The sequence below is a fragment of the Mastomys coucha genome, unplaced genomic scaffold, assembly GCF_008632895.1.
Source record: "Mastomys coucha isolate ucsf_1 unplaced genomic scaffold, UCSF_Mcou_1 pScaffold6, whole genome shotgun sequence".
Classification (NCBI taxonomy): domain Eukaryota; kingdom Metazoa; phylum Chordata; class Mammalia; order Rodentia; family Muridae; genus Mastomys; species Mastomys coucha.
Genome location: NW_022196912.1, coordinates 122,962,219 through 122,973,098, shown reverse-complemented (window position 1 = coordinate 122,973,098; position 10,880 = coordinate 122,962,219). Strand labels below are relative to the sequence as shown.

Genomic DNA, 10,880 nt, shown 5'->3' with positions numbered 1-10,880 from the left:
TATCCTAGTTTAATACCAAGCTGTCCATAACTTGGAATTTCTCTCAAGGAATCTGCCTCACCAGAGCTTGCAACAGAGGTCTAGCACATTCCTTAGGGTAATAGATAGTTTACAATAGTTAGAAATGTTTTACATACTAGAGAGTAATGAAGGGCTTCCACTCAAGGACATTAGCTAGAAGTGTTAAGTCAGAACCTCCTAGTCATTGCCTCCAGCAGGACCCAGAGAATTAGCATAGGAATACCAAATTAGCCCCAGCAGGGAGGGATAGCATTGCTCTTCTACCTGCTTCACAACTGGATACATGATCTTGGTCAGTAAGATCACTGACCTTGATGTAGCGGTCACCTGCCTACGTGACTCTTGTCATCTGCCCTGCTTTTTGTATACCATATAAGCCTGCTTTTCACTTGGTGCAGGAGGACTTGGACTCGCATGCAGGACTAGCACTATAGACTCGCAGAAGGACTCGCAATAGAACTTAGATGAGTTAGGACTCAGACTCATGCAGTCCACAGTCCCCTGGGCCCAGAGCGTTTGGGCCCAGGGGATGCAGCACCAGTCCAGAGAAGATAGCTGCTGCTTTAGACCCAGTGTGTTTTAGATGGCCTCAGATATACCTTAACTGCTGAGCTGCCAGATTTACCATCTCTCTTTTGCAATGACTGTAAAAGTCTGATGCCATTTTTAAGAAATACATTCAGATCCTATATTTCATGTGTCGTCTCTGCCATCATTTCTTCGCCTACGCCTTGTTGACCTGACTAGGACCCCGTTTCTCCCTCGGGTTGAGGGAGGCCCAGATTGGCCGGCCTGCGACACATATCTCCAATGTAGTGAATCACAGCTAAGGTCACCCTCATTGATTCTTGGGCACCTCCTTTGTCCCAGGCCTTGTCTTGGAGATGCCCCCCCACCTCCATACTCCCATCAGTTGCAGATTTCCATTCATTTTCATGGCCATCTAATCATCCCTCCTGTCCTTCCCCACACCTGATCCTGACTCCCCTATTCCCTCCCCATCTCTCTCCCTTCCAGTTCCCCCCTCCATCTGCCTCTTATAACTATTTATTATTCCTGCTTCTGAGATTCAAGCTTCCTCATTGTGAGCATTTTTTTTCTTGTTTAGATTCTTTAGGTCTATGCAATGTAACATGGTACCTGTATTTTATGGCTAATGTCCATTTATAAGTTGAGACATGTGATGCATGTCCTTTTGGGACTGGGTTATCTCACTCAGAATGATATTCTCCAGTTCCATCCATTTCCCTGCAAAATTTATGATGTCTTGGTTTTTAATAGCTCAATAGTATTCCACTGGGTAGATGTACCACATTTTCTTTATCCATACTTCAGTTGAGGAACATCTACATTGTTTCCAGTTTTGAGCTATTAAGAATAAAGCTGCTATGAACATAGTGGAGCAAGTTTCTTTGTGAGACGCTGGAGAATCTTTTTGGTAGGATTAACACAGTAAAATGGAAATCTTACCAAAAGCAATCTACAGATTTAATGAAATCCCCATCAAAATTCCAACACATTTGGAAAACTAAAAACCCCAGGATACCCAAAACAATCCAGAACAATAAAAGCACTTCAGGAGGAATCACAATCCCTGAACTTAAGCTGTACTATGGAGCAATACTGATAAAAATTTCATGGTATTGGTACAGAAATAGAAACATTGATCATTGGAATCAAATCAAAAGACTTGAAAATACACCCATACACCTACGGACAATTGATTTTTTGATAACAATGCCAAAACTATGCAATGGAAAAATGAAAGCATCTTCAAAAAATGGTGCTGGTCTAACTGGACGTCTGCATGTAAAAGAATCCAAATAGATCCATATTTATCACCCTGCACAAAACTCAAGTCCAAGTGGATCAAGGACTTCAACATAAAACTGAATACACTAAATCTCATAGAAGAGAAAGTTGGATATGCCCTTGAATGAATTAGTACAGGAGACAAGTCCCTGAACAGAACACAATGGCTCAGGTGCTAAGATCAAGAATTGATAAATGGGACCTCATGAAACTGAGAAGCTTTTGTAAGGCCAAGGGCACTGTCAAAAGGACAAATTGGCACCCCACAGATTGGGAAAGGATCTTCACTAACACTACACCTGACAGAGGACTAATATCCAAAATGTACAAGGAACTCAAGAAGTTAGACACCAACAACCCAAATAGTCCAACTAAAAATGAGGTGCAGAGCTAAACAGAAAAATCCCAACAGAGAATCTTGAGTGGTCAAGAAGTTCTTAAAGAAATGTTCAATGTTACTTGAGCGTTTTATCTTAGCCATTCTGACTGGTGTGAGTTAGAATCTCAGGGTTGTTTTGATTTGCATTTCCCTGATGACTAAGAATGTTAAACATTTTTTTTTAAGTTTTATTGCAATATGAGAAAAGTTACATGATTTCAATTTATCTGAATTTGTTAACATTTAAAAACATATTTTAAGTAAATAGAATTAAATCACATTCTTGTTTTCCTTTTGTACCCCAACTCCTCCCAGAGACCCTCCTTCAATACCTACAATATGTTTTTTGTCATATTCTTTAAAATTTATAAAATATTATAATAATAAAAGTGAGTTGTTTGATATAAAACAACAATCAATTTAACAGTCTTATGTAGATACTTGTCTGCGGCAATACTGAAAATACATATGTTTTTCTCAATATACATTTTAAATAACTCCAAACATATTAACTGTATATTTCAAAATAATACATCACTACGAATATTTTCTTAAATGAACATAAATATATAAAGTTTTTGTTTGTTTGTTTGTTTTATATTTAGTAAAACTTAAAATCTTGGCTCTTACTGTAGTAACTTGATACAAGAGTTACAAACATTGAGCAAAGCATTCAGTCTCACTCTTTATAGTTCTCTTACAAACCCCTCCCAATTTAATTGTCTACGTTTCTTTTGGGTATATAAATACTTTTGAAATATGTAAACTGTTCTGAAAACCATAGTATAATGTAAAAACATGAAATAAACAATACTATTAATAGAGAGGTGGAGATAGGAGAAGCAAGATTTTTAAGACCATTATGTGGTACACAGCAAGACACTGTCACGAACAAACAAGATGAAAGTGTATATGGATTGTACAATATTGGACCTATTTCTCCAATTACCAAATTAGAGAGACCATTGGATGACAATCAACAAATTTCTAATTCATCATATTCTTGGATTTCAATAGATTCAGATACGTTGGTAATATTAATTTTCATATTAAGATATTAAGAAAAAGTAATTGTTACTTCCTGTTGTTTTTGTTGTAAGAGGTGGAATTAGGTTTGTGTGGATTTGTTGAAAGATTACCTTCTTGCTTCTTCTAGGGTGTAGTTTTGCTCCTTATGTTGATGTTTTCCATCTATTATCCTTTGTAGGGCTGGATTTGTGGAAAGATATTGTGTAAATTTTGCTTTGTCATGGAATATCTTGTTTTCTCCACCTATGGTAATTGAGAGTTTTGCTGGGTATAGTAGCCTGGGCTGGCATTTGTGTTCCTGTAGGGTCAGTATGACACCTGCCCAGAATCTTCTCGCTTTCATAGTCTCTGGGAGAAATCTGCCATAATTCTGATAGGCCTGCCTTTATATGCTACTTGCCTTTTTTCCCTTACTGCTTTTAAAATTCTTTCTTTGTTTAGTGCATTTGGTGTTTTGATTATTATGTGACAGGAGGAATTTCTTTTCTGGTCCAGTCTATTAGAGTTCTGTAGGCTTCTTGTACGTTCATGGGCATCTCTTTCTTTAGGTTAGGGACGTTTTCTTTTATAATTTTGTTGAAGATATTTACTGGCCCTTTAAGTTGGGAATCTTCACACTCTTCTATACCTATTATCCTTAGGTTTGGTCTTCTCATTGCATCCTGGATTTCCTGGATGTTCTGGGTTAGGAGCTTTTTGCTTTTTGCATTTTCTTTGAATGTTGTGTCAATGTTTTCTAAGGTGTCTTCTGCCCCTGAGATTCTCTCTTCTATCTTTTGTATTCTGTTGGTGATGCTTGCATCTATGGCTCCTGATTTCTTTCCTAGGTTTTGTATCTCCAGGATTGTCTCTCTTTCTGATTTCTTTATTGTTTCTATTTCCATTTTTAGATTCTGGATGGTTTTGTTCATTTCCTTCACCTGTTTGATTGTGTTTTCCTGTAGTTCTTTAAGGGATTTTTGTGTTTCCTCTTGAAGGGCTTCTAGTTGTTTTCCTGTGTTCTTCTGTATTTCTTTGAAGATGCTATTTATGTCTTTCTTAAAATCCTGTATCATCATTATGAGAGGTGATTTTATATCTGAATCTTGCTTTTCTGCTGTGATGCTATGTCCAGGGCTTGCAATGGTGGGAGTATTGGATTCTGATGATGCCAAGTAACCTTGGTTTGTGTTGCTTATATTCTTATGCTTGACCCGGACAATCTGGTTATCTCTAGTGCTACCTGCCTTTGCTAAATCTGACTGGAGCCTGTCCTTCCTGTGATCCTGGTTGTGTCAGAACTCCTCAGAGTCAAGCTGTCTCTGTGATCCTGTGATTCTGGGATTCTGGGATCCTGGATTTGTCATAGCACCTGGAGTGGAGCTTCCTCTGGGTGTTTTGGGACTGGCTGAGGAGCTTGCACCCAAGGTCTGCTCAGGGCACCAGTCCAGACAGACCAGAAGAAACCCGAGCCACTGGGCTGCAGGGTTCCTGTGTGCCTGGTCCTGCTGGTTCCAATTACTCTAGGTGTTGGGACAGATGTTGTGTCCTCCTCACCTCTGATCCTGGGTGTGTTAGAGTGCCTGGGAGTAGAGCTTCCTCTGAGTGTTTTGGGACTGTTTGCAGAGCTTGTGCCCAAGGTCTGCTTAGGGCACCTACCAGCCCAGACAGCCAATTTCTCTTCTATTAAATTTAGTGTATCCAGTTTCATGTTGAGATCCTTGATCCATTTGAACTTTGTACAGGATGATAGATATGAACCTATTTTCATTCTTATACATGCAAATATCCAATTAGACCAGCACTATTTAATGAAGGTGCTTCCTTTGTTCCATTGTATGGTTTTGGATTCTTTGTCAAAAATCAACTGTCCATAGATATGTGGGTTTATTTCTGGGTCTTCAGTTTGATTCCATTGATTAACCTGATATACCAATACCTTGCAGTTTTTATCACTATTGCTCTGTAGTACAGCTTGAAGTCAGGGATGATGATATCTTCAGAAGTTTTTTTATAGAGGATTATTTTAGCTATTCTGGGGTTTTTCGTTTTTTCATATGAAGTTGATAATTTTTCTCTTTTATATTTTATTTATTTATTTTTATTAGATATTTTCTTTATTTACAACATCTCCTTTCCCAGGTTCCCCTCCAAAAAATAAAATTAAATTAAAAAAAAAAACCAAAATTAAAACAAACCCCTGTTCCCTCACATACACATTGCTCACCACCCCAACCCATCCTGCTTACTGGCCCTGGCACTCCCCTACTCTCAGGCATAGAACCTTCACAGGGCCAAGGGCCTCTCTTCCTGTTGATGACTGACTTGGCCATCCTCTGCTATACATATGCTGCTGGAGCCATAAGTCCCACCATGTGTACTCTTTGTTTGGAGTTTTAGTCCCTGGGAGCTCTGAGGGTACTGGTTAGTTCATATTGTTGTTCGTCCTAAGGGGCTGCAAACCCTTCAGCTCCTTGGGTTCTTTCTCTAGCTCCTTCATTGGGGACCCTGTACTCAGTCCAACGGACGGCTGTGTGCCTCTACTTCTGTATTAGTCGGGTACTGTCAGAGCCTCTCAGGAGACAGCTATATCAAGCTCCTGTCATCCAGCACTTGCTGGCATTCACAATAGTGTCTCTATTTGATTATTGAATATAGGAAGGATTCTCAGGTAGAGCAGTCTCTGAACTGTCCTTACTTTAGTCTCTGCTCCATAGTTAGTCTCCAACTCCTTCCATGGGTATTTTGTTCCCCCTTTTAAGAAGGAACGAAGTATCCACACTTTGCTCTTCCTTCTTCTTGAGTTTCTTGTGGTTTGTGGTTTGTACTTTGTGTTTTCCAATCTTCTTTGTGATTGGGTTACCTGACTCAAGATGATATTCTCCAGATCCATCCATTTCCCCAAGAATTTCATAAATTCATTGTTTTTAATAGGTGAGTAGTACTCCATTGTGTAGATGTACCACATTTTCTGTATCCATTCCTCTCTTGAGGGGCATCTGGGTCATTTCCAGTTTCTGGCTATTATAAATAAGGCTGCTATGAACATAGTAGAACATGTATTCTTACTACATGTTGGGGCATCTTCTGGGTATATGCCCAGGAGTGGTATAGCTGGGTCCTCTGATGCTACTATGTCCAATTTCTAGAGGAACTGCCAAACTGATTTCCAGAGTGGTTGTACCAGCTTGCAGTCCCACAAACAATGAAGGAGTGTTCCTCTTTCTCCACAACCTCTCCAGCATCTGCTGTCACCTGAGTTTTTTGTTTAATTTAATTTAATTTTATTTTTTTGACAAGGTTTCTCTGTGTAGCCCTGGCTGTCCTGGAACTCACTCTGTAGGCCAGGCTGGCCTCAAACTCAGAAATCCGCCTGCCTCTGCCTCCCAAGTGCTGGGATTAAAGGCGTGCGCCAACACTGCTCAGCGAGTTTTTTATCCTAACCATTCTGACTGGTGTGAGGTGGAATCTCAGGGTTGTTTTGATTTGCATTTCCCTGATGACTAAGGATGTCGAACATTTCTTTAGGTGCTTCTCAGCCATTCAGTATTTATCAGTTGAGAATTCTTTGTTTAGCTCTGTACTCCATATCTTAATAGGGTTATTTGGTTCGCTGGAGTCTAACTTCTTGAGTTCTTGTATATATTGGATATTAATCCCTCTATCAGAGAATTTTTCTTTCATGGTCTGCAAAGCATTGTTTTTTAATTTCTATGGGAATGTTGTTGAATCTGTAGATTGCTTTGGTAAGATGACCATTTTTACTATGTTAATCCTACAGATCCATGAGCATGGGAGACCTTTCCATCTTCTGCTATCCTCTAAAATTCCTTTCTTTAAAGATTTGAGTTCTTGTCATGAAGGTCTTTTACTTGTTTAGTTACAGTTAGAAGATATTTTATATTATTTGTGGATATTGCACAGGGTGTTGGTTTCCTAACTTCTTCTCAGCCCAATTATCATTTGTATAAAGGAAGCAAAGTGATTTTTTTTAAAAGGAAAAATTGTACCTAGCAACTTTGCTCAAGGTGTTTTTCAGCTATAGTTATTCTCTGGCAGAATTCTTGGGGTCACTTATGTATACTATCATATCATCTACATATAGTGATACTTTAACTTCTTCCCTTCCGATTTGTATCCCCTTGATCTCCTTTAGTTGTCTTATTGTTCTAGATATGACTTCAAGTGCTATATTGTACTGATATTAAGAAAGTAGGCAGCTTTGTTTCATCTCTGATTTTAGTAGAATTGCCTTAAATTTGTCTCCATTTAATTTGATGTTTGCTATTGGATTGATATACACTGTCTTTATTGTGTTTAGATATCTTGTATCCTTCATCTCTATATACATTTATAATAAGGGGTTAGATCTTGCCGAAGTTTTTTCAGAATCTAATGAGATGATCATGTGGGTTTTTTCTTTTAAGTTTATTAATATGATTGATTATGTTGATGGATTTTCATATATTGAACCATCCCTGCATCCCTGGGGTGAAGCCTATTTGATCGTGGTGAATGATGTCATTGATGTGTTTTTGGATTTGGTTTTCAAGTATTTTATTGAGTATTTTTGCATCAATGTTCATAAGGTAAATTTATCTGAATTTCTTTTCCTTTATTGAGTCTTTGTGTGGTTTAGGGTGACTGTAGCCTCATAGAATGAGTTTGAATATTCCTTCTATTTCTAATTTGTGGATAGTTTCAGGAGTATTAGTATTAGTTCTTTTTTGAAAGTCTGGTAGAAATCTGCAGTAAACCCATCTGGCCCTGGGCTTTTTTTGCTTGGAGAATTTTTGAGTACTTCAATTTCCTTATGGGTTAGAAGACTACTTAGATAGTTTAGCTGATCTTGATTTAACTTTGGCAACTGATATCCGTCTTGAAAATCATTCATATAGTTTAGACTTTCTAATTTCCTGGAGTACAGTCTTTTGAAGTAAGACCTAATGATTCTTTGAATTTCCTCCGTGTTTATTGTTATGTCTCCCTTTTTATTACTGATTTTGTTAATTCAGATACTGTCTTTGAGCCTATTAGTTAGTTTGGCTAAGGGTTTGTCTATCTTGTTGATTTTCTTAAAGAGCCAGCTCTTGGTTTCGCTGATTTTTTTTCTTAACAGACTTCATTTATTTTTGTCATATAAAAACCCTTATGTGGTAGCCACAGCTGGAGCCTGGGTCCTCTGAACAGAGACTCTGGTGTGGGTTTTCACAAGATGATCAGTGAATTCCTGGTAAGGAGACTTGGTGAACACAGTCTCTTTCCAGAGGTCAGGGGTCAGGTAGCTGTAGGTCTTGGAGATGGCATCAAAGGTAGCCTTGGCAAAATTGCCCAGGGTGGCAGTGCCGCCTCTGGCTGAAGCGTAGCAGTCGTCTATACCGGCCATCATCAGGAACTTCTTGGGCACAGGAGCAAAGACAGTGCCAGTGCCTCTGGGGGCAGGGATGAGACGCACCAGCACAGACCCACAGCAGCCTGTCACCTTGCATGGAACAGTGTGGGGCTTGCCAGTCTTGTTCCCCCAGTAGCCTCTCCGCACAGGGACGATGAAAAGCTTGGCCAAGATGATGGCCCCTTGGATGGCAGTGGCAACCTCCTTGGAGCACTTAACACCAAGGCCAACGTGGCCATTGTAGTCCCCAATAGCAACGAATGCCTTGAACCTGGTCCGCTGGCCAGCCTGAGTCTGCTTCTGCACTGGCATGATTTTCAGAACCTCATCCTTTAGGGATGCACCCAGGAAAAAGTCAATGATCTCAGACTCCGTAATGGGCAGGGAAAACAGGTAGATCTCCTCCAAAGACTTGAACTTCATGTCCTTAACCAGGCGGCCCAGCTTGGTGACAGGGATCCACTCCTTGTCTTCAGCTTTACCTCCGCGAGCCTCGCGGCCTCGACTACGGCCATGGCCTCGACCACAACCGCGGCCCCTAAGACCGCTGCCCAATCCTCCGCATAAGCCGCCCTGGCCTCCTAATCCTGGGCTCCCGGGTCCTCCGGGTCCTCCGGGCCCTCCCGTTGCACCGGCTTCATCCGCCATTTGGTGTTTTCCCAGAGAAGAAGAGGGTGGTTTCGTTGATTTTTTTTTTTTTTTTTTTTTTTTTTTTTTTTTTTTTTTTTTTTTTTTTTGGTATGGTTCTCCTTGTTTCTACTTGGTAGATTTCAGTCCTGAGTTTGATTATTTCCTGCCATCTACTCCTCTTGGGTGTGTTTGCTTTTTTTGTTCTAGAGTTTTCAGGTATAGTTTTAAATTGCTAGTGTGAGAACTCTCCAAATGCTTTATGAAAGTGCTTAATGCTATGAAATTTTCTCTTAGCAGAGCTTTTCATTGTGCCCCATAAGTTTGGGTATATTGTTCCTTCATTTTCACTGAATTCTTCAGAGTCTTTCATTTCTTTATTTCTTCCCTAACCCAATGATCATTGAGTATAGAGTTGTTCATTTTCTGTTATTTCCGTTGTTGTTGGAGTCTAGCTTTAATCTGTCATGGTCTGATAGAATACAAGGAGTTGTTTCAGTTTTCTTGTTTCTGTTGAGGCTTGCTTTGAATCTGATTATATGGGCAATTTGGGGGATGGTTCTATGAGGTGCTGAGAAGAAGGTATATTCTTTTGTGTTTGGGTAAAATGTTCTGTAGACATCTTGTTAGGTCCGTTTGATTCATAACAACTCTCAGTTTCATTATTTATCTGTTTAGTTTTTGTAATGATGACCTATCCATTGGTGAGAGTGTGGTGTTGAAGTCTCCCACTATTACTGTGTGGAGTTTGAGCTTTAGTGATGTTTCTTTTATGAATGTGCATGTCTTTGCATTTGGGGCATAGAGAAGTCATCTTGGTGAATTTCCTTCAATGAATATGAAGTGTCCTTTATCAACTCTTTTGGATTAATTTTGGCTGAAAGTCTATTTTATTAGATGTTACAATTCCAGCTTGTTTCTTGGGTCTGTTTATTTGGAAAACCCTTTTTCAGCCCTTTACTTTGAAGTAATATCTAGTTTTTGTTACTGAGGCATGTGTGTATATATATATATATATATGTATATATATATATATATATATATATATATATATATATACTGCAGAATGATGGATCCTGGTTTTGTGTCTACTCTGTCAGCCTGTGTCTTTTTAGTGGGGAATTTAGTTCACTGATTTGGAGAGATATTAATGACCAATGATGGTTATTTCTCTTATTTTTATGTTGGTGTTGGTTGTGTGTGTATGTGTTTCTCTTCTTTTGGTTTTCTGTTATGGAATTATTTTTCTTGTGTTTTCTTGGGTGTGGCTAACCTCCTTGTATTGGAAGTTTTCTTCTAGTATCCTCTTTATGGCTGGATTAGTAGAAAGATATCATTTAAATTTGGTTTTGTCATGAAATATCTTGGTCTCCATCTATGGTGATTGAAAGTTTTTCTGAGTATAGTCATCTGGGCCAGCATCTGTTTAAAGTCTCTGTTAGAATGTCTGGTGTACTTCTAATAGGTCTTTCTTTATATGCTACTTGGCCTTTTTCCCTTGCAGCTTTTAATATAACAATATTCTTTCATTGTTCTGATTATTTTTTTATTATTCTTTGTTTTGATTATTATGTGGTGAGAAGCTTTTCCTTTTTAAAATTCCAATATATTCTGTAATTCTGTAAGCTTCTGGTATGTTTA

At 38.9% G+C, this 10,880-nt stretch overlaps 1 pseudogene; it reads right to left on the bottom strand.

The window, feature by feature from the left end:
- Positions 1–8,369: 8,369 nt before the first annotated feature.
- LOC116079620 lies at positions 8,370–9,260 on the bottom strand (annotated as a pseudogene).
- Between the last annotated feature and the right edge of the window lie 1,620 nt (positions 9,261–10,880).